The 20,685-nt window shown below is 36.5% G+C and overlaps 1 protein-coding gene across 1 annotated transcript in view; it reads left to right on the top strand.

The window, feature by feature from the left end:
• Positions 1-20,685, top strand: part of RASSF8 (Ras association domain family member 8) — a 130,439-nt gene that overhangs the window by 35,315 nt on the left and 74,439 nt on the right. The window contains exon 2 of the mRNA XM_046012613.1: positions 12,024-12,121. The gene's annotated coding sequence lies outside the window, so the exon portion shown is untranslated. The remainder of the gene's footprint in view (positions 1-12,023; positions 12,122-20,685) is intronic.

Below are 20,685 nucleotides of genomic sequence, written 5' to 3'. Positions count from 1 at the left end.
AAAAACTCATTTATTGATGTGTGTATACATATGATAGCTGTATATAATTTAAGCCAGACTTTTAGGGAATTGATTGTATCCTCCTAAGTGTAATGTTCTCTATGATTTTTCCTTTCTGATTTGCTCTTTTTCATTTAAAAACAAAAGTTGAATCCAACCCAGGAAATTTCATAAACCATAGTAGGTCATGAGCACAGTTTTGAAGAAAACTGATTTCATTTAATACAGTTGAAAATACACATACCCTACAACCCAGTATATATCCATCAGTGTTCAGAGTACTTTATGTGGCCCACCCCATAAACCCTGGAAAAAAACATCAGTTGTAGAAAACATAACCATGGTGTGCTTTATACATACAGTGGCGTACTGTAGCACTAAGGTGATGACCGAACATGATGAACCACCAGTAAATACATCATAGGCACCACTCCATCAAAGTTCATACTGCCTAGAGACAGCCAGCCTGAGCCCATACCTGTGCATGGGAACTCTTTCTGTAGCTTTGGAAATGAATAGATCACCCATCCAAGCAGCAACACGATATTGAATAGAAAAAAATTATATGTGGTATGATTCCATTTATATCAAGTTCAGAAATTTGGGCAAACCAAATAGTATATCATTTCGGTATAAATGATTATTTTTCTAAAAGCAAGAGTAAGCACAGAATTTAGGGGAGTTTTAACTTCTAAGTGGGGCATGAGGGAGTGGGTTAGGAAGAGTCAAAAGGAGCTTCAGAGATACTAGTAATTTTTTTTCCATAAAACTAGCTGTGAGCACAACTAGAATTCTCTTGTAATTCTTTATCCTTTATATCTCTTCAGCACTTAATGGAAATAATTTAATTTTAAAAAAAGGGCAGAATCAATGCAGGTGATAAATCTTTAAAGCTGATCAGACCATCTTTAGAAAGTCATTTTTAGTTTTGGGTGCCAAATTTCATGGATTTAACAAATTGGAATATGCCCAGAGGAAAATGTCCAGGGTGATGATATGACCCTGGTCTTGAGCCTTTAATTTTTCAGATGCAGAGCATGTGGATTTTGAGCATGGGGCAGTTTTGGTTTCCCAGGCCTATTGGTTAGTATATGTGGAAAGTGAACTCCATTCTGTTAAGTCTTAGGGCTGCACTAATGTTGCACCATGCAGAAATGAGTTCTAAAAAATTGCTACAGTTGTTGTGTAGTTTGCTAAATGTTTTGGTTTTTTTTTCCATCAAATGCTATAACTTATAAGTTATATATTATGTTACCTATACGCCAGATAACAGCTCAGGAATGGGCTCTTTTCATTGCCAGGTTCAAACAAGCGCTGTGCTTTTCATAGCTAATGAAGACATCTTTAAATTTGGTCTTATCCATTGAAGGGAGACACATCCGGGTAATTTTGTTTGGCGCCTTTTGGAGGAAAGGCGGACTCAGTCCTAGCATTGCTCTGTCTTTGGCTGTGCAGGGAGCCATTTTGTCTGACCAGAGCCTTAGTTGGACATAGACATGGAAGGCTGGGCAGATGGTAGCCTTTATCTAGGTAATGATCACTTGAGGTAAAGGTATGAATTAGCAATTACTGAGGATCTGCAATGTGCCAGCTATTGTTAGGCATTTTTTTTAAAGACTTTATCTCTTTAGAGCAGTCTTAGGTTTGCAGCAAAACGAAGAGGAAGTTACTGAGATTTTCCATATACCCCACACGTGCATAGCCTTCCCCATTATCAGCATTTTCCACCAGAGTGGTACATTTGTTACAATTTGAACCTACATTGACATATTATTATCACCCAGTTCATAGTTTACACTACCGTTAGCTTTTGGTGTTGTACATTCTATGTGTTTGGGTAAATGTACAATGATATGTATCCACCATTAGAGTATAGATTTGCAATGCCCTAAAAATTCTCCATGTTCTGCCTATTCATTCCTTCCTCTCTTTCAACCCATGGCAACCACTTACTGTCTCCATAGTTTTGCCTTTTCTTGAATGAATGTCATATGGTTGGAATCATACAGTATGTAGCTTCTTCAGATTGGCTTCTCTTTCACTTAGTCATGTGCATTCATCTTTCCTCCATGTCTTTTCATGGTTGATAGCTCATTTTTAGCTCTGGATAATACTCCATTGTCTGGATGTACCACAGTTCATATATTCACCTACAGAAGGGCATCTTATTTGGTTTCAAGTTTGGGGAGTTATAAATAAAGTTGCTGTAGACATCCATGTGCAGGTTTCTGTGAACTTAAGTTCTCAGCTCCTTTGGATAAATATCAACATGTACAATCACTGGATCCTATGGAAGGAGTATGTTTATTGCACACCAAACTGTCTTCCGAAGTGACTGTATCATTTTGCATTTTCACTTGCAGTGAATGAGAGTTCCTGTTCCATTTGGTATACTCAGTGTTACAGATTTTGGGTATTCTAATAGGTATGTCGTGGTATCTTGTTTTAATTTGCATTTTCCTACTGATATATGATATAGAGCATATTTTTTATGGTTTTATTAGGCATTGTGATATAAGAATATTCTATCCCATTGGGAAAGAAGTGGTCTTATCTCCATCTTATGGATGTGAAACTCAGAGAGGGGTGGCTGAAATCAATATTTGAAGGAGAGAAGGCCATCCTGTCAGGAGAACAAGGTGCAGAGTCCTGGCCAGAGGCAGTGTTATGGAGTGTGTAAGAGCATATGCTCCAGTAAAAAGGGCCAGATTCATATACAGAATCTGTCATTTGTTAGCAGGGTGAGCTGGGTTGTAAGCTATTTGCCTTATCAGGAAATGAGGAAATTCTTATTTTGTGGGATTGTTATGAAAAATAATGAATTAATATGCACGAAGTATTTAAAACAGTGGCTTGGCACATAGAAGGTGGTATAAAATGAAGTGTTTAGAGAATTTTTTTCTCTGAATGTAGGTATAGCAAGCAATTCTCCTGGTCTCTCTGACCCTGTGGCAGAGCCTGCCCTCAGTCTTTTGTTTTTTTTTTTTTTGAGCCACCCAGGCACCCCAAAAGGTAGATTTTTTTTTAAGATTTACTTATTTATTTGACACAGAGAGAGAGAGAGATCACAAGTAGGCAGAGAGGCAGGCAGAGAGAGAGGAAGGGAAGCAGGCTCCCTGCTGAGCAGAGAGCCCGATGCAGGGCTCAATCCCAGGACCCTGGGATCATGACCTGAACCAAAGGCAGAGGCTTAATCCACTGAGCCACCCAGTCATCTCACTTGCCCTCAGTCTTAAAGAGATGAGATGATTATGTCCACTCTGGTTTCCCAGCATCCTAAGTTGGGTTCTGCCCCACCCAGACGTGGAGTGGTCTTGAGGATTTACATTCATCAGTTCATCATCTTCTAGGATTCTTCATCTTCCGGGGCATAGAGATGTTGATAATGAGGCATTTATTACAAGATATAGCAGGTGCACTTATTCCCATGAGTTTTGCTGTACAGATAAGGAATTGAGGCTTAGGAACACATTTGAGTGTCCCAAATGCACATTATAGCAGACCTCAGCTTAGGGTGTTTGCTGCACTACCTCCAGAACGTGTGGAGCGCAAGGTCACTTTTCTCCTTGGAGCCTTGACTTCAGTGTGGATGACCTCACATTTTATTGGGTTGGCTGGACCATTGAGACTATGGGTTCCAAGTGCCTTTGGGAGCCTGTGATGTGTAGGCTGTTGCTAGCTTCTATATCATGTCAGCTCTGCTTGCCTCTTCTGTTAGCACATCTGCTGACTGCTCCTCTTAACCCAGTTTGTCTCTGAATCATGCAGGCATTAACTTCCATTCACTTCCTCTGTGTGTTTCCCTCACATCTGACCTATCATTTCCCTTCATTACTGGCTTTTCACAACCCTGACCAAGTTCCTATTTATTTATTTCTCCCCCCTCCTCTTCTGCCATTTCTGTTTGCTTAATCATTTTTCCTTTTTTATCCTGTTTTCTCCTTTATTTATCCTTACACACTGGCTCTTATATGTTTCTGCTGTTTTTCCTGTGTCATGGGTCCAGAGTAGACTCTTGATTTTTAGAGTCATTGCTAGACAGTGAATGGTATGAACTGGAATGTGGTATGAGCTGACCAAAATCCATGATACATTATGGCAACTATGTCATGCAGTCTTGCCTTGTAACTTAGTTTTGATTAACTTGGAGCCAAATTGAGCACTGCAGTCAGTATTATAATGTCTCAGCAAGGGAAAAGAAGATACCACAGCTGTGGAGACTATAATTCTAGAAATGATCCAAGGACTTCCCTTCCTTAAGGCCCCTTCCTTAAGGCACTAAGGCAGGAAATGATAAAGTCTCAGAAATAGGTAAATAATTAACGAGTGCCTGGCTTAAATAGCATTTAAACATAAAGATACCCTTCTCTTCAACTTAAGGCAGCCTTATTGCTTATGCTCTTCTTTGAAGTGAAATGAAAACATTTATTCATAATTAACATACATTATGAAACAGTTCAATTTATGAAATTTGGTAATTGTTTAAAACATACTTGAGCATGCTGAAATGTTACATAAGAATTGTCAATTTCAAAAGCAGGGTAGTCTTTATATGTTTTGTCTTTGTTTTTTTAAATATGCTAAAAATTTTCTATCAACTGTTTTAAAAGAATGAAAATCATTGTCACTTCAAATTAATTAGTGTTAATTTTTAAATGAATCCATCACATTTGAAAATACCTTCTTTATGGTAGGGTTTTAAAAAATGAGTTCTGAAACCAACAGAAGAAAAACGGGAGAAAGTTTAAAACATCTCTGTGGGGGCACCTGGGTGGCTCAGTGGGTTAAGCCTCTGCCTTCCGCTCAGGTCACGATCTCAGGGTCCTGGGATCGAGCCCCGCATCAGGCTCTCTGCTCAGCGGGGAGCCTGCTTCCTCCTCTTTCTCTGCCTGCCTCTCTGCTTACTCGTGATCTCTCTCTGTCAAATAAATAAATCTAAAAAAATAAAAAAATAAAACATCTCTGTGGACAACCTTCTAAAGATTTTTTTTTTTTTTTTTTTTTTAATTTCACAGACAGAGAGAGATCACAAGTAGGCAGAGAGGCAGGCACAGAGAGAAGAAGGGAAGCAGGCTCCCTGCTGAACAGAGAGCCTGATGCGGGGCTCGATCCCAGGATCCTGAGACCATGACCTGAGCTGAAGGCAGAGGCTCAACCCACTGAGCCACCCAGGTGCCCCTGTGGACAACCTTCTGATCAGAACTGTGAGGTCTTTAAAAGCAATCTTGGGATATTTCTTGTTGTCTGGTAGCAGTATTGAGCAGATGGTAAATTGACAGAAATAAAGCTGGATGATTGGCACGCCTGGGTGGCTCAGTGGGCTAAGCCTCTGCCTTCGGCTCAGGTCATGATCTCAGGGTCTTGCGATCCAGCCCTGCATCTGGCTCTCTGCTCAGCAGGGAGCCTGCTTGCCCCCCCAACCCCAACTCCCGCCTGCCTCTGCCCGCTAGTGATCTCTCTCTCTCTGTCAAATAAACAAGTAAAATCTTAAAAAAAAAAAAAAAAATGCTGGATGATCAAATCTGATAAGGTGAGAGGTTAACTAGAGAGATCTGTGGTATTCAAAAAAATTTCCAGGAGTGGTGGGAGTGGTGACTAAAATCAATATTTGGTATTTCATTTGTGTTAATACAAAAAAACACAGCCACAAGTTTGCTTTTTAATTAATTTTTTTCTTTCATTTAAAAAATAGTCCTCCTACCTCCCAACAAATCTATCCCTGTAGGTGTAGAAGGAAAAGAGAGATTTGTATCAGCTGACTGTCTGCATGCCCCCTCAGGAAATAGCATGTCAAATTCCTGCTTTATCAAGCCCCTCCTGCTGGCCTTCCTCCCATCCTCATTCAGTGAGTGTGCCAGATTCTGTGCGAGGTGCTGGGAGTATAAAGAAGAAATGAGACAGGATTCCATGGAGCAGTGGGGGAGTGGGTCTAACAAATGACACAAAAATTCTGGAAATCTCCATTCCTTTCAGTATGTTTAGAGGAACTTTCTGCTGAAGGGCTGGCCACAGCTTCACCGGTGTCATTAACCTTTAGTTCATTTAGATCAAAGACCAGTTAACTGTATTTGAATTTTTGCTGGTCTTAGAAAGCAGCTCTTTAACGGGTATACCTGCCCCACCTAAATTCTTCTGAAAAAAAATCACTGTGCCTCCAAAAGAGCCTTGTACTTTCTAAGCAACAGTAAAGACAGCTTTGTGGAAGGAGCCCACTTCCTCTTCTGTTCTTCAAGTCTTTTTCCCTTCTAACATTTTCATCAGTTTTATATTTTCTCTTAAACGCTGGGCCATGTGTGCTGTCCTAATCACTGGACCACACCACAATCATGCTGTTTCTTTCTAAGTGTTTGCTTAATGTAACCATTTAATATATCCCAGTGTCATATTTGTCTGAGCTGTGTTCTACAGGGAAACATAGTGTCTATTAACACGCTTATGTTTGTTCTTTAACCTATATGCATTTAACCATGGTTTTTTGGGGCAGCTCAAATTGGAGTGATAGATCTTCCACAAAAATACCTAAATTATTTAATGAATGCTTACCAAACTCTGCAGTTGCCCTGAAAACAACTCTGATGTGTGGGTTAAGTGTTAGCTGGGGAAGAAGACCTTATCCAAGGAACCCGTGGATAACTTGTCTAGCAACGTTTATGGAATGCGTTTTTCAAACTTGTCTAAACAAAGATGATTGTTTGGCTATTTAAAAAATAATTGATCATATCCTTTGTCTTATCCTTCTCCTTTGTTACTCTTCTGATTGCCTGTGTGACATTTAATAGCAAGTCAGACTAATAAGGATGCATTTCAGTTCTGGCAGCAGAATTGCTGTCAATTGCTATGGATCAGTTGATTAGGCCAGAAGGCAGAGGTGCAGTAAAGAATGTGAACACTTAAGAGAAGCAGCATGGGTTATGTGAACTAACCTGGGATGGAAGTCTGGTAGAAAAAAGCAGGATCTTTCAAATCAGGTACTCCTGAGTTCAAATCAGGGCTGTACATTTTACTAGCCATGAGATCCTGGAAAGGTACTGAATCTTTCTGAGGTCTTAGTGTCTTCATCTGCAAAAGGGGACTGTCAGGATTTACCTTCACAGAGTAGTGGATAGCTTCTAATTATGCATAAGGTGTTGCCTGGCACTTACTTTCCAAGTATCTACTATAACTTCTTTAAAAGGCAAGAACTTGGTTCAGATCAGGTCACCTAATCTTTCTAAGCCTCAGGTTTGTCATCTGTATAATGGGAATTTCAACATATTAACATGAAAGAGCTCAAAAAATTTGCGGTCATATGGAGGTATAATAGCTTATTTCAGAAAGGCCTTCTGAATATCCATCCACCAGAATATGAACTCTACTGTAGCTTTTTTTCAGGTCTTTTTGGTGCTTCCAAAATATTCACTTGGTATTACTATTACTACATATTAGTTATGTCACACAAATATTGCAGAATTACTGGAAAGAAACCCATATCTTATTCACATTTATAATTCCTACTATATTTTAAAGGATTTGGTAAATGGTTATTATATAAATAATTATTTTTTGTTATTATCATTGCCTTCAGCTTTGCAAACTAATAACAGCCAAGCATCATAATGGATTTATTTCTACCTTTATTATTTCTGTAATCATTTTATTGTTTTAACATTTTATGTGGAATATGTAAAACCTAAGAAGATACCTTTTTTACTAGCATTGCATATCTAGTACAACTGAATCATATTCACAGATGTAGGATGGCTGTGAGTTCTAGTGTTTAAAAAAAAAAAACTGAATGCTCCGACCTTTTATTAGAAAACTAAAAATTCAGGAGAATTTCAAATTTGCATAATATTTATTGTCTTAATTTATTTTGTGTATACAAAGAGATATCACTTATGAAAATGTGCTGTTGCATTCTATTTTTAGTTGAATATTTATTTATAGTTGAATATTTGGAGGGATTTTCTCTTTCTGATAAAAAAGAAATGTGCTCTTTTAACTTTTCAGGCATCTTGAAGTCACAGAGGAAAGAGTAATTCCTCCAAGCCTTTAGACTTTTTCTTATATGACCTATAAGACTTGAATAACTAGAGCAATAAGCTCTTTTCTGATTTCTACAGTAATAAAAATACCACTGTTGTCCATTGATTATCCAGCTTGTGGGCCTCGTTTAGAGAAAGGGAATACACCAAAGAATTAATCAGCAGTCACGAAGAGATACCTACAAGCAGATAAAGGGCTTGCATGCTTTATTTTGTTTATTTTAAAAAAAAAAAAAGGAAAGGAAAGAAAGGAAAAAGGCAATATCTCTTGAAAACTGGAATTTATTTTGCTCTTTAGTTCTTAATCTATTTTGGTTTGGTTCCGTGTTAGGAATTGCAGTAACCTGATACTGTGTTCATTTGCATCAATAGCTTCTATTTGCATTCTTATAAACTGATTTAAATAAAGGCTGTGTATGTGGCAATAGAGATATATTAGTTATCTATTGCTGCATAACAAATTGCCCTGAACCTAGGGACTTAAAACAATACATGTTTTGTTTTGTTTTATCTCACCTAATTTCTTTGGATCAGGAATCCACGAATGTCCTAGGTGGGTGGCTGTAGCTCGGAATCTTACATAAAATTGAAGTCCACATGTCATCCCATGTTATAAGTAGTCTATTGACTAGAACTGAAAGATCCACTTCCAAGGTAGTTTGCTCACATGCCTGGTGAATTTGAACTGGTTGTTGGCAGGAGGCCTGTTTCTTACCATGTGGACCACTCCATAGGGCCGATTGGCCATCTGTAATGTGAGCAAATGATCAGAGAGCAGGATAGAAGCTGCATTGTCTTTTATGATCTAGCCTGGAAGTCACACATCATTTCTCTGATAATCCTGCTGGCTGTACAAATTAACTGTGCTCATAGTGGGAGGAGAATACACTAGGGTACAAAGACCAGGAGTTAAGGATCTTTGGGGACTATCTTGGAGGCTGGCTACCAAACTAGAATGTCTAATCTAATATGTGCAAGTGTCCAGTGAATGTTCAGATAACCTAAATTTTAGTTTTATCAAAAATGATATAATTATTGGAGTGTAGAGATTTTTCATTTTTACATCTTTTATCCCAAATTGCACATGTTGACATACATTGGTTATTGGTCCATTTCAGTTGCATATAGATAGCAGTGCAAAGTGTCTCTGTCCTCAAGGAAAGGCAAATATTTCATTGTAATTATACCAAGTATTACAACAGGGGTACGTACTGAAGGTGATCAGGTCAGTTGTTGAAGAACATGAGCTCTGAAGTCAGTTTGCCTCAGTTCAATTTCTGGCTCCTTTATTTATTAGCTATATGACGTTGGACCATTTATTTTACCTTTCTAGTCTTTATTCTGATTATTCCCTTTTTATAGCTTACCTTCCTCGTAGGGTTGTGGGGATTTAGGAAACAGTACCCAAGAGTACTACTAGCCAGCCACTTGAGATTTCCTGGAATGAATCAGTTTGGACGAGGGAAGGTTTCCAGGGAATGTGAGACATTTGAGTCGTCTCTTGAAGGGTAAGTTGGAGTTTGGTCAGTACAGAAAGTTGGTGGAACTTGGGCATGAGATGCCAGCATGAAGTAGGGCTAGAGGCTGAGGAGCTGAGCAGTGGGGTTGAAGCTGGGACATGTCATGTGGTAGCTTCAAGGGAATGATGAGAAAGAAGTTTAGACAGTGGCATACAAGGATGATGAAGAGTCTCAGGTGGAGCCCCAGGACTTTGTAAATTCTCTGAGATGATCTCAGTTTAAATCACAAATTTCTTACTGTCTTCATGACCACCCTCACAACTGCTAGATCTTATATCCATATTTGTGGTTAGGAAAATATTGTCACTACAGTTACAGGCAAAACAAAAGAAGTTTGGATTTTTTTTTTCTTTTAAAAACCATAGAATGATAGGATTTGCTCTTTTTTGTGTGTGTATTGTTTTTTTAAGTGTTTTGGGCAGTAATAATCAGTAGGGAGAGGACTGAAGCCTCACAGGAGGCTAGAGAGGTGAGTACAAGTATACAAGAGCCTGAGACTCTTGCTTCTTGTCTGTTCTGGAATTTCCCACAGGCATCTGAAGCATGTTCCCAGGACCCTGGCAAGACTAGGACACTTCCCATCCTATTCCAGAGAACCTTGACTTAACCAGAATTTTGTAATTATAAAAATCTAAAAAGGAGAGATTTTAATGTTAGCATATATGTAAGTATCATTTTAAATTATGCGTAGAAAATAGGCACAATAATCTTGGCCTTTAAATGTCTGGCTCTAGTATTAATAACCTTATTTTATGGATAAGAAGATAATGGTTATGTCAATTTTAGACACTCCTTATCAACTGCCCACTTCCCACATTCAAAAGATTTTTTTTTTTAAACAAAACTGAAAAGAAAGATGAGGCTTTAAAGAAGAAAAGACAGATAAAAAATGAGATTTTTGATTTAGATAATTAAGAATCCATTTGCCAGAGAGAGCTGGATTCCAGGTGGCTTCTCGGCCCAAAGGTGGGAATTAGAGTGCTTAGTCTATATAGCCTTTCTCATGTGGTTTTTAATTCATCTTCCAATACTCTCCCTGAGCGGGGCTGACTCTTCATTACTTTTTGGATGACATGCTCCATGGACAGGCTCTTTTACCAAGACACATAAGCCTCAAATATGTGTCTTTCTTTAGCTTCTTTAGGAGGTAGGTAGGTCTAGTTGAAGCCAGAAGGCTCCAACCCATCTGACATAAAATGATGAAATATGAACCATCTGACATAAAATGATGAAATAGGAATGCTGTGGTACCTAGTTCACTTAAAGCTTATTTGTTTTCATGAGAAAGAATGTTAATGTGAGTGCTGCCCTCTTTTTCTTTTAAAACTTAGAAGCATGTGCTAATGCACCTTTGCACTGCAGCTGTAACACTGTGTAAAAAAAAATCCAGAAATGGATAGTAGTTTTATACACCTATTAAGTTACATGAAATGTTAGTCTAATAATCAGACTGAGCGACAATGTCTCCATTCAGGATTATAGTAGCCTTGCAGAGAGTCCAGCATGGAAGGGAAATTTTGGAGTAACTTAGCCCATCCTCAGCTGTGATTGAAATTTAGATATTTTCTGATAGCTTGCATCACATTGGGGTTCTTTCTCTCTACACTATTTCTAATTTGGTATTTTTTATTATTTCATAACTAAGATTTTAAGGATTATAACTTTCTTTTACTTTCTGTAACTTTCTATTCATAATAAAAGTAGTTTAGTGTCTGTGTGTGCAAAAAAATAGTTGATAGAAGATGATCTTGTTACTAAAGTAAACCTTTCTATAAATAAATGCAGAAACATCTGTTAAGGGCATAGTCTGAGTGTGGCAGACATCTGAATTGCGTCAATTCCCGCCTTGTGGCCAAGATGTCTTTCTTAGGCTTTCTTTATAACTAATGACAGAGTTTCACATTCTCACGGCATTAGGCAATAGAATGGTCAAAAGAACTGATGCCAAGTTACTCTCTTTCTTGGGTTAGCTAGTGGTAATAATTTATACTCACCAAAGAAAAATGTGGCATTTTTTTGTTTTTATTATTGAAGACCAAAAACCCGAGATGTCTCCTTGAATGTCACTTTTTGGCCCTGGCTTTAGGCAGTTTTCCAAATGTCTAATTGCTAAACTGCTTTCAAGAAATTATTGTGGTATTACCGGAAGTTTTGGTCAGGAGAAAAAGGCAGCACACAGTTTTTCCTAGAGCATCATGGGCCCATCAAATGACCTTTTTCAGAAACAACTGAGATTCTCTTTTCAATGGCAGAAAAATGCTGATTGAAACTAAACAGAAAACAAACTCACCCCACAAGTATTGTAGTTCAGAGGAGTAAGGGAGAAGGTCAGAGAGGGGATGAAAAATTCTTCTTGGGAAAACTTTTGAAGCTAAAGTTTATTTATTTGGTCTTTGATGATTATAAGTTAAAATGGGTGGTTTAGCATTTTTAAGATAAAAATTAGCCAGGACTGTAAGAACACTGTGTACCTTTTCAGGTGCCTGTGTACCTCTTCCTAGAATACCTGTCTGGTGCTCTACTCTTCCTCAAGACTACCTCAGCACTCCTCCCATTTGGGGACCCCAGCGCCGTAAGGTGAGTCTGCAAAGTTGTACTCCTTGCATATATCCTAGAAGAGTATCGTTTAAAGTGACGTTTTAAAAACAACTGTTCAAAATTTGGGGAGACTTTCGGAGGTTATGTTCACTGGTGAACTCTCAAGAATCATCATTTGTAAGCCCTGTATTTAGATAAGTATAAAGTTTAATTAGCAATAGTGTCTTTTGCCAGTGTAATATATGCCCTAGGTTCGGATTTGGTTTGACACTAATAGCATTATGAGACATGCTCTTTAGATTTAAAATTTGAAGTATGAAGCAAATTTTTGCAAATTAGTATGTCACCACTCTTAGGTTTCCTGAGCATTATTCTACGCATGCTTTAAATTGGCAGCCTCTTTTTTGATTGATTGATTGATTAAACTTTTATTTTAATTCCAGCTAGTTAGCATACAGTGTTATATTAGTTTCTGGGGTACAATATAGTAATTCAGCACTTCCATACATCACCCTGTGCTCTTCAAAACAAGAGTACTCCTTAATCCCTATCACCTACTCAACCCATCTCCGCCCCTCTCCCCTTTGGTAACCATCAGTTTGTTCTCTGTAGTTAGAGTCTGTTTCTTGCTTTGTCTCTCTCTCTCTCTTATTTTTTTTTCCCTTTGCTTGTTTTGTTTCTTAAATTCCACATATGAGTGAAATCAGATGGCATTTATCTTTCTCTGGCTTACTCGCTTAGCATTATACTCACTAGCTCCATCTATACCGTTGCAAATGGCAAGAATTCATTCTTTTTTATGACTGAATAATATTCTCTTATAGTCAGACACACACATACACACACACACACACACACACACACACACACACACACTCCACATCTTCTTTGAATAGATCAGTCGATGGATAGCAGCCTCTTTTAAAGCAGAAAAGTATTACTTTTCTGTGAAAAGTTAGTGAAAGTTAGGTCTTTGTAAGTCTGAAATAGCTTATAGTTTGAGCTTCCATCCTGCAAGTAGTGTAATTGGCTTCATTAAGTAAAGGGGGTCACAAAATCTCTTGAGGTGGGAATATACAGCTAAATTAATTTTTACTTGCTTTTTGTATGCTTGATGTGTATCCTCTCTTGAACATTAAAGTGACTCATTGGTCTCAGAAGGGAAAATAATTTGATCTTGTTTGTAGTATGTGAATCACTTGTGAATAAACTGTTCACATTTTACAGGTGAATAAGCTCTTTAAGGGCACCAACCAGCATGCTGTCTCGTAAATTCCTAGTCCCTCATTTGCAAAAAATGTTATGTGCTTGCATTTTTTGCTTCAGTGATGATTTTTGGAGGTCTTACATAAATTAACTCCCCCCTGAAATAAGGAGTATAAGCTTAGAGCCATGTAGTAATTGCTAAACTATGTGGAGGGAAATGTATCATAAAACCCCAAGTCCTTATCCTTACTGGTTCAGTTTTCTTCCTGTAGACTCTGTTGAATTGCTTGCGGCGTTAGCAAAATCCATGACTAGAAGACCCCAAGTGTTGAATAAAAGATAGTCTGATTCTAAAAGAGCGGGTGTTATATCCATGTGTAAGAGCTGAATAATGCTCGTTAAGCTGTGCTATTTGTTATATAGTCTAAAGAAGAAAAGTATAAGGAAATGTATTATGTAGTTCCACTTACTACAGTCTCTCCATAATTGTGTCATCACCTAAATTTTAGATTTAGCTTTTATCACTGATAAAGCTATTCTGTAAATCTTTCTTTTCTTTACGTTAATTATTTTCTATTTGGGAGGATTTATGTAAAAGTTACACCAAGAGAAACTGTGATTCAGATTTAATATTTAGAGATTTTGTACACTTGGGTTTGAATGTTTCAGTTATTTTGTTTCTTTTATAACATTGTTAGTTACCCCTCATACAGGTTGGAGATGTAGGAGTTGCTTGAAGTTTGCTGCTAAAGAGTTAATTTTTTGGCTATTTCTTCTCAAATATTTCATATGCTAAAAATTAACAGCCTTTGATTCTTCAAGTGCATAGAGAGTCCCTTAGCGTACTGCCTTGCCTTCCTTTTTTAAATGGAGTTTTGTCTGTTTTAAATAAATGAACGGTTCCTGGATGTGGTAGAGTTGTACATAAAACTGGTTTGCTCTTGCTGACTACCGAAGTGATCCAGTTTACTCATTGAAAGAGGATGTGTGAGTTCCCTAAACCTTTTTGAATGAAGCCTCTAATTTCAGTTACCTTGACTTTGATACCAACAAAACCAGCTTTGAATTCTTACTATTGCTACACTGTAAAACCACCTTAACTTTTTTTTTATGTAGCAGCTTTAAATTTTTAATGTATTACAACCAGAATATTTCTGCTAAATTACATTTTCTCTACAATGATGCAGTTTTTCCTAAGCCATTATTCTTTTAGGGAATGATAGTGAATAACTCACATTTTATTTATCACAAGGCATCTTTTCCTTGGTTGTAAATTTGAGTCTGTGTGAGAACAAAGTTTAAAGCTCCTATTTTACGTTAAAAAAAACCAGATTACATAAAACAGTGTAAGATTTTGCAGATTATTTATTTTATTTGCTTCTCTCTCTATTTGGAATAGGACTGCATTCTTCTCCCATCCCCCTTTTCTGGTACCTTCCTGTAAAAGGCATTAATAGAGGGAAAAGAATGATAAACAGGACTAAGCCCTATAATCTTCTTTCAAAACTGCCTTGTAAGTAATTTCCCATAGTTCTGCAATGAAGCTTATGATGGTAGTATATTGTGCTTCTGGTAGTGGGGAGTAGTTTCAAAATACTCTCAATGTTTTATATTTTAAGCTGTGTGTGTGTGTGTGTGTGTGTATTCGAGTTTTCAGGTTAGGTTTTCTGCCCTGTGTAGATTTAGTGGAATTTATTTTTTATATGCTTATACTTGGTTTTAATGGTTTAGATGGGGGCATTTCTGAATAAAACTTGTAAAGAGATTTTTATTGTTGTTACAGGTACTCATGCACACAGATTTTAGGAGGCTCAAAATGATCTTTTGGCAGAAAAACTTCGTAGAAGAAGGGGGGACATTTTCTGTAATTTAAGTTGTCATAGTAACCTGCATCAAACCCATACTTGGAATCCAGGCCTGAAGAATTTCAGTGACAATAAACATTCCAGTTGCATTCATCTTTTTTCCCTCCTCCGAGAAAGGAGCCATCAATTGTGATCTAATTATTTCATTTCTGTTTTTAGAAGATGAGTAGCAACTTGCATTTTTTTGGCACTTTGCAATTTCCCTGGCAGAGTAAAAATGAAAAATTAGCTGTTTATATTTGACCTTGGCATTTTCTGATAATGTATCTCAAACTATTTCAGATGACAAGATAGATTCACTATAAAGATTACTTATTAAAATATGAAAAAAATAGAATTTGATAATGATTTGAAGACATTGCCACATATATTTGTTAACTTGCAAGTTTTAATATTAAAAGTATTGGAATCTGGTTTTTATGGAACTCTGATCTGGGAATATTAGGATTTTCCCAATATCAGATTGTTAATATATTTATTTTATGGCATCTTGTACTTAAGCATGAATGTATTTAAAAAGGATGAGGTATCATTTTTATTAGCAAAATAGTGTACTTTGAGGAATTTGTATCCAGGCATTTTTTAGATATGCTGTCTTTCACAAAGGAAAATAGACTGTTTCTAAAGACAAAGTTTTTTTAGGGTTTGCTTCACTCTTGCTTTTTGCAGGATACTGATTACTAATCAAGGGAATTTGGAGTTCAAAACATTCTCCTTCAGCAAGGAACATTAGGAGAAATCAGGAGATAAAGACGTGTGTGTCCTTTCATTTTAGGAAACTTGGAAAATAAATTCAAAGAGTTTGTGACTAGTCTAATAAAAATAATATACAAAATTAGCAGTTACTGGATATAACTATAGCTATCTGTAGATAAAAATGGTAAAATTCTTGTCAAAACTTTTCCACATGTATTTGAGAATCTTAAATGGATAATTTTTTAAAAAACATAAAATTTGAATTTTAAAAAGTACAAGGTAAATATAGAAAACCTAGATAGTCCATTTACTGCGGAACTGTGAAGAAAAATGTAATCACCCATTATCTCACGGCTTAGAGATACTTACTATAAATATTTTATGGGAAGTATCTGCAATTTTTTAAACAAATTAGGAATCAAGCTGTCAAATAGCCAAAATACTAATAATGGTGAAACACTAGAATTTTATCTCCTGTTAGAATGAGCAGCATACCTGCTGTCATCACTACTAAAGTAACTCTGAAATATCTAGCCAATATATTAAGAACAGAAAGATAGAACTATTGGAAAAGACAAAATTATTTGTAGATAATAAAAAATGTCCAAGATACCCAAACTAATATAATAAAATTCCATTGTAATATAAATATCATGATTTGTATACCAGTAGTAATCAGTTCAAAAATAGGAAAAAAGAGACCATTAATAATAGCAACAAAAATTTATGCCGAAGATGAAACTCTGTAAGAAATGTGAATGACCCATGGGCAGGAAACTATTAAACTTCATACAGACCTAAAGACTTGTTCAGTCTTAGTACTTAACAAAGGAATATCATATTTGGTATGTCATATAATTAAAGATTCAAAAGCATGTACATGAGACATGTATGAGTGGTACCATATTATGTTAAAGGTGACCTAGACTAAAGTAATTCCTATGTTGGCTGTGGGAGAAGATAGATCAGAATGCTCATGTAATGCAACTACAGGGCAGACATTGTTGCAGCCGGTATTGGAATCTGTCTACCTGCCTACATGCTTACCTACCTATCTATATACTTGTTTATTAATAGATAATTTTTTTTTTACTATTTAATGAAATGGAAAATGAGAGTAACCTAAAAAGTAACAATGTTAAGACACAATATAAAGTATAACCTTGTATTTTTAAGTGTGCTTGCATAGAAAATAAACGAGGCAATATGCAAAGTGTTATTGATGATTATCTGCAAGTGGTAGAACTATAAGAAAATAATAATAACTATTATTATTATCAAATTATTATTACAGATTCTCTAAAAATATATTTATAATCAGAAATTTGAAAATAGATTCAGTTTTCTAAAAACTCTAAGGTTGATCAAATGCCTAGGATTTCATTATCTCTTGAAAAAAATTATTGTAAAAACCTATTTATTAAGATGGGTTATATATGGAATTAAGTAACGGGGGGATCATCAGAGTCTCTGTTCATTAGGGCTGAACAGACTGCACTCTCCAGCTACCATTCATATTTGACTGTGGTATATACCTGTGCATCTGGTATTATTGCTCCTGGGAGTATGGGGCCCAACAACATCCCTGAGAATGATAAAGAACAATATGTTCCTATGTTTAAATCTCAGCCCTTTCCCCCATGCCTATGTATCAAGTGCCCCAGCAGTTTAGATGTTCAGATATTGATTGTCAGTAACATTGAATCAAATTTACTAAAGTCTCTATGGATTAAGTGGGAGAATTAGGGCACTTATTTTAATTCTGCAGCCGTTTTTATTATTTACCCCTCTCTCCCCTTTCCTATTGACTCTCCTGTTCTGTTTACAGCAATTATACCTGGGCAAGAAACTTATTTAATTTTTAGGAAATGTACCCAGTGTGGAATGCTGTGCCTCTGAAGTCTTAAGTTTTAACTTTGTTAACTTTTTTTCTGCTATTCTTCTGAACACAGCTTTTAACAGTGGACTTGTTTTGTCCAGTAATTATAGATTTACAGGTACCACCACTCCTTTGTGACTAAGGAAGAACTTTGGTCTCTCTGGCATGTAAGACCCTGAAAAGGTCCTGGCACAGCCTTGAACCTGTCTCATAGCAGGGCACATATCCCTGAGGTGAGAATGGTGAGGCAGCTTCCTGCCACAGGAAGCATGCTCTTTAAAGAATTGCAGTTAATGACAGATGAACCACTTTTAAGTTTAAATAAAATTTGATTTTACATTGTCAAAATAGTTTTCCAGTTTGTTTAATTTTCTCCTAAGACAAAGCTTGATTCTAAAAATTGCTTTTCTGACAAGCAATTTTTGATACCTTCGATTTTTCTGAAATTCTCGAAAAGAGGTTTTGAGCAAAGCATTAGTCCTTGTATTTTTAAAATAATTGCTCATTTTAGAAAAAGTAATACAGTTAAATTTTAAATGTATACAAAGATATAAATCAAAAAATAAGATTACCTTCTTCTTTATATTTGCTCTACTTAAGGGTAACCACTGTTAATAGCTTCTTTGGTATCTTTGCAGAAAATGTGTAGTTATGACATGTGTTTATGCCTTTTTAAACTTACATTAATAGTTTGTGTGTAGTGTATGTGTGTGTGTTACACATGACTCTTTAAGGTTGACTCCTTTAATGACCAGAATAATCTTAACAGTGGATATGACTATCAGACAGAGTGTCGAATTGGTGGAGGTTCAATGAATATTTATTGTTGGTTTTCATTCTTCCATTTGGCTGAGTTTATATATAAAAATAAGGATAGTATGTAATTACTTAATACACATGAGACTATCATTGAGTCTACTCCTGATTGCACCAATGACTATCATTTTCTGTGACCTAGTTTCTGTCCTTTTAAATTGAAATGGTGCCTATATCTACCTGAATGTGGTAGGGAGAACATAAATATTAAACAGGGCCAAAATACAAAATCAATTTTTGTTCTTATATACTACTTAGATAATAGTAAGGTAGTAATGATGCCATAACATTTCTTCTAATTATAAAAAGGCAATTTGTTTTATTTAGAGTGGACCTCATGGAAGTTATAGAAGTAAAAATAGAATGACGTCCATATTTTCTGCGCTTAAGGAATGTAGAGTCTCTCCAAGTTAAGAAGGTTCACACACCAGATGGAAAACATAGTTATTGCCAGGTGATAAACTCTTGAACTTGTGCTCTCTCTCTTTCCCTCTTTCACTCTTCCTTTCTCTACATTTCAACCAGAGTATACTTGGCTCCTTAGGAATTTAAGGAAACTTGTCTTAAACCTCTACTGTCAAAGCTTATGAAAGTCTCCCCATGATCTTTCTAAGTCTAGAGTCTTTGTGTCTCCAGCAAGCTTCCCCACATCAGTCTTTGACTTGCCTCTATGGATAGTCTTCATTTTGCCCAGGGTTAAGCCTTTCTCTTTTAATAGTTTCTGTGAGAGCACAACACAACACACACATACACATACACTAACACCACTTAGGAGAAGCTACCCAAGGTCTGGGACTTAGAGGAAAGAGACTCACACTGCAAGAAGGGCAACCTTGAAAAATCTTCCTGGATTTTGGCTTCATCCTTATCCCTTACTTCCAGGATGTCTCAAGAAGCTGTCAAAAACTGCCATGTGTCATCTCAACTCATCAGTCTGGGTACAGGTCAGCCTGTCCTGTTATTTATTGTGTGACCTTGACTGCTTAGTCTCTAAACTCCAGTTTTCTTACTCAGATGTTAGGTAAGATTAAATTATACAGTTAACTCTTACTGTACTGTGGTTCGGGATGCCCACCTCCATGCAGCTGAAAATCCACTTATAAATTCTGACTCCCCAAAAACTTTACTAAAAGCCTACTGTTGACTGGAAGCCTTATCAGTAACATAAAAAATTAACAAATATTTTGGATATTATGTGTATTATATACTATATTCATACTGTAAATAAGCTAGAAAAAAGAAAATGTTACAGTCATGAGGAAGAGAAAATACATTTACAGTACTGTACTATATAATTGAAAAAATACGCATAAAAGGTGGATCCACACAGTTCAAACCTGTGGGAGTCAATTGTACATGTGAAGATCTTAGCAAGTACAAAATTTAGTGTATGATAATTATCACCATTTTTATTAATGGAATGATGTTTTCCCCAAATGCTTCAATCTTGTTTCAGACCTAGGCTAGATACATTTTTATAAAAGCAGACTTTCATTCTTATGTACTTACAGAAACTATGTAATTGTTCAAACCAGGCACTTTGGAAAGTGAAACATGGCACTATGGATAATTATGCTGGGATGACAATGTAAACCATTGCTGTTCTAGGCACACAAGAATGAGAGGTCACTCGGGGTATACCCGTAGTGTCTGATTTGTAGCTTGTGCTCAGAGAACACAGGGCATTGTTGTTGAGTAAGACAGTGAGGATATAGGACAAGTGAGGTCACATTCATCTTTCTGAGCTTTAGTTCCTTACTTGTTAAATTGAGGTTAACAATAGCTCACAGGGTGGCTGTAAAGATAAATGAAATTGTGATCTTATAAAACAGAGTATATATGTTGAAATTAGACACCTGTTAATTCCCCTCTCCATCTCTGCAAATTACCTTAGCTGTACTGATAGGTAAGTTTTGATTATAGCTCTTTTACATACTTACTTCTCACACCTCCTTAATGTATCTTTATAGTTCATTTGACTGGCCATGGGAGGTGATAGTCACAACCAGCTGCACCTGTGGTTCCTCAGTTTACACTGGAGAGCTGGGTCTCTATTTCTTCAGTTAAGCACATTTTAAAAATTAGTTATTTTTATTAACATATACTGTATTATTAGCCCCAGGAGTACAGGTCTGTGAATC

This window comes from Meles meles, chromosome 7 (genome assembly GCF_922984935.1).
Source record: "Meles meles chromosome 7, mMelMel3.1 paternal haplotype, whole genome shotgun sequence".
Classification (NCBI taxonomy): Eukaryota; Metazoa; Chordata; class Mammalia; order Carnivora; family Mustelidae; genus Meles; species Meles meles.
This window is presented reverse-complemented; position numbering and strand designations above follow the sequence as displayed.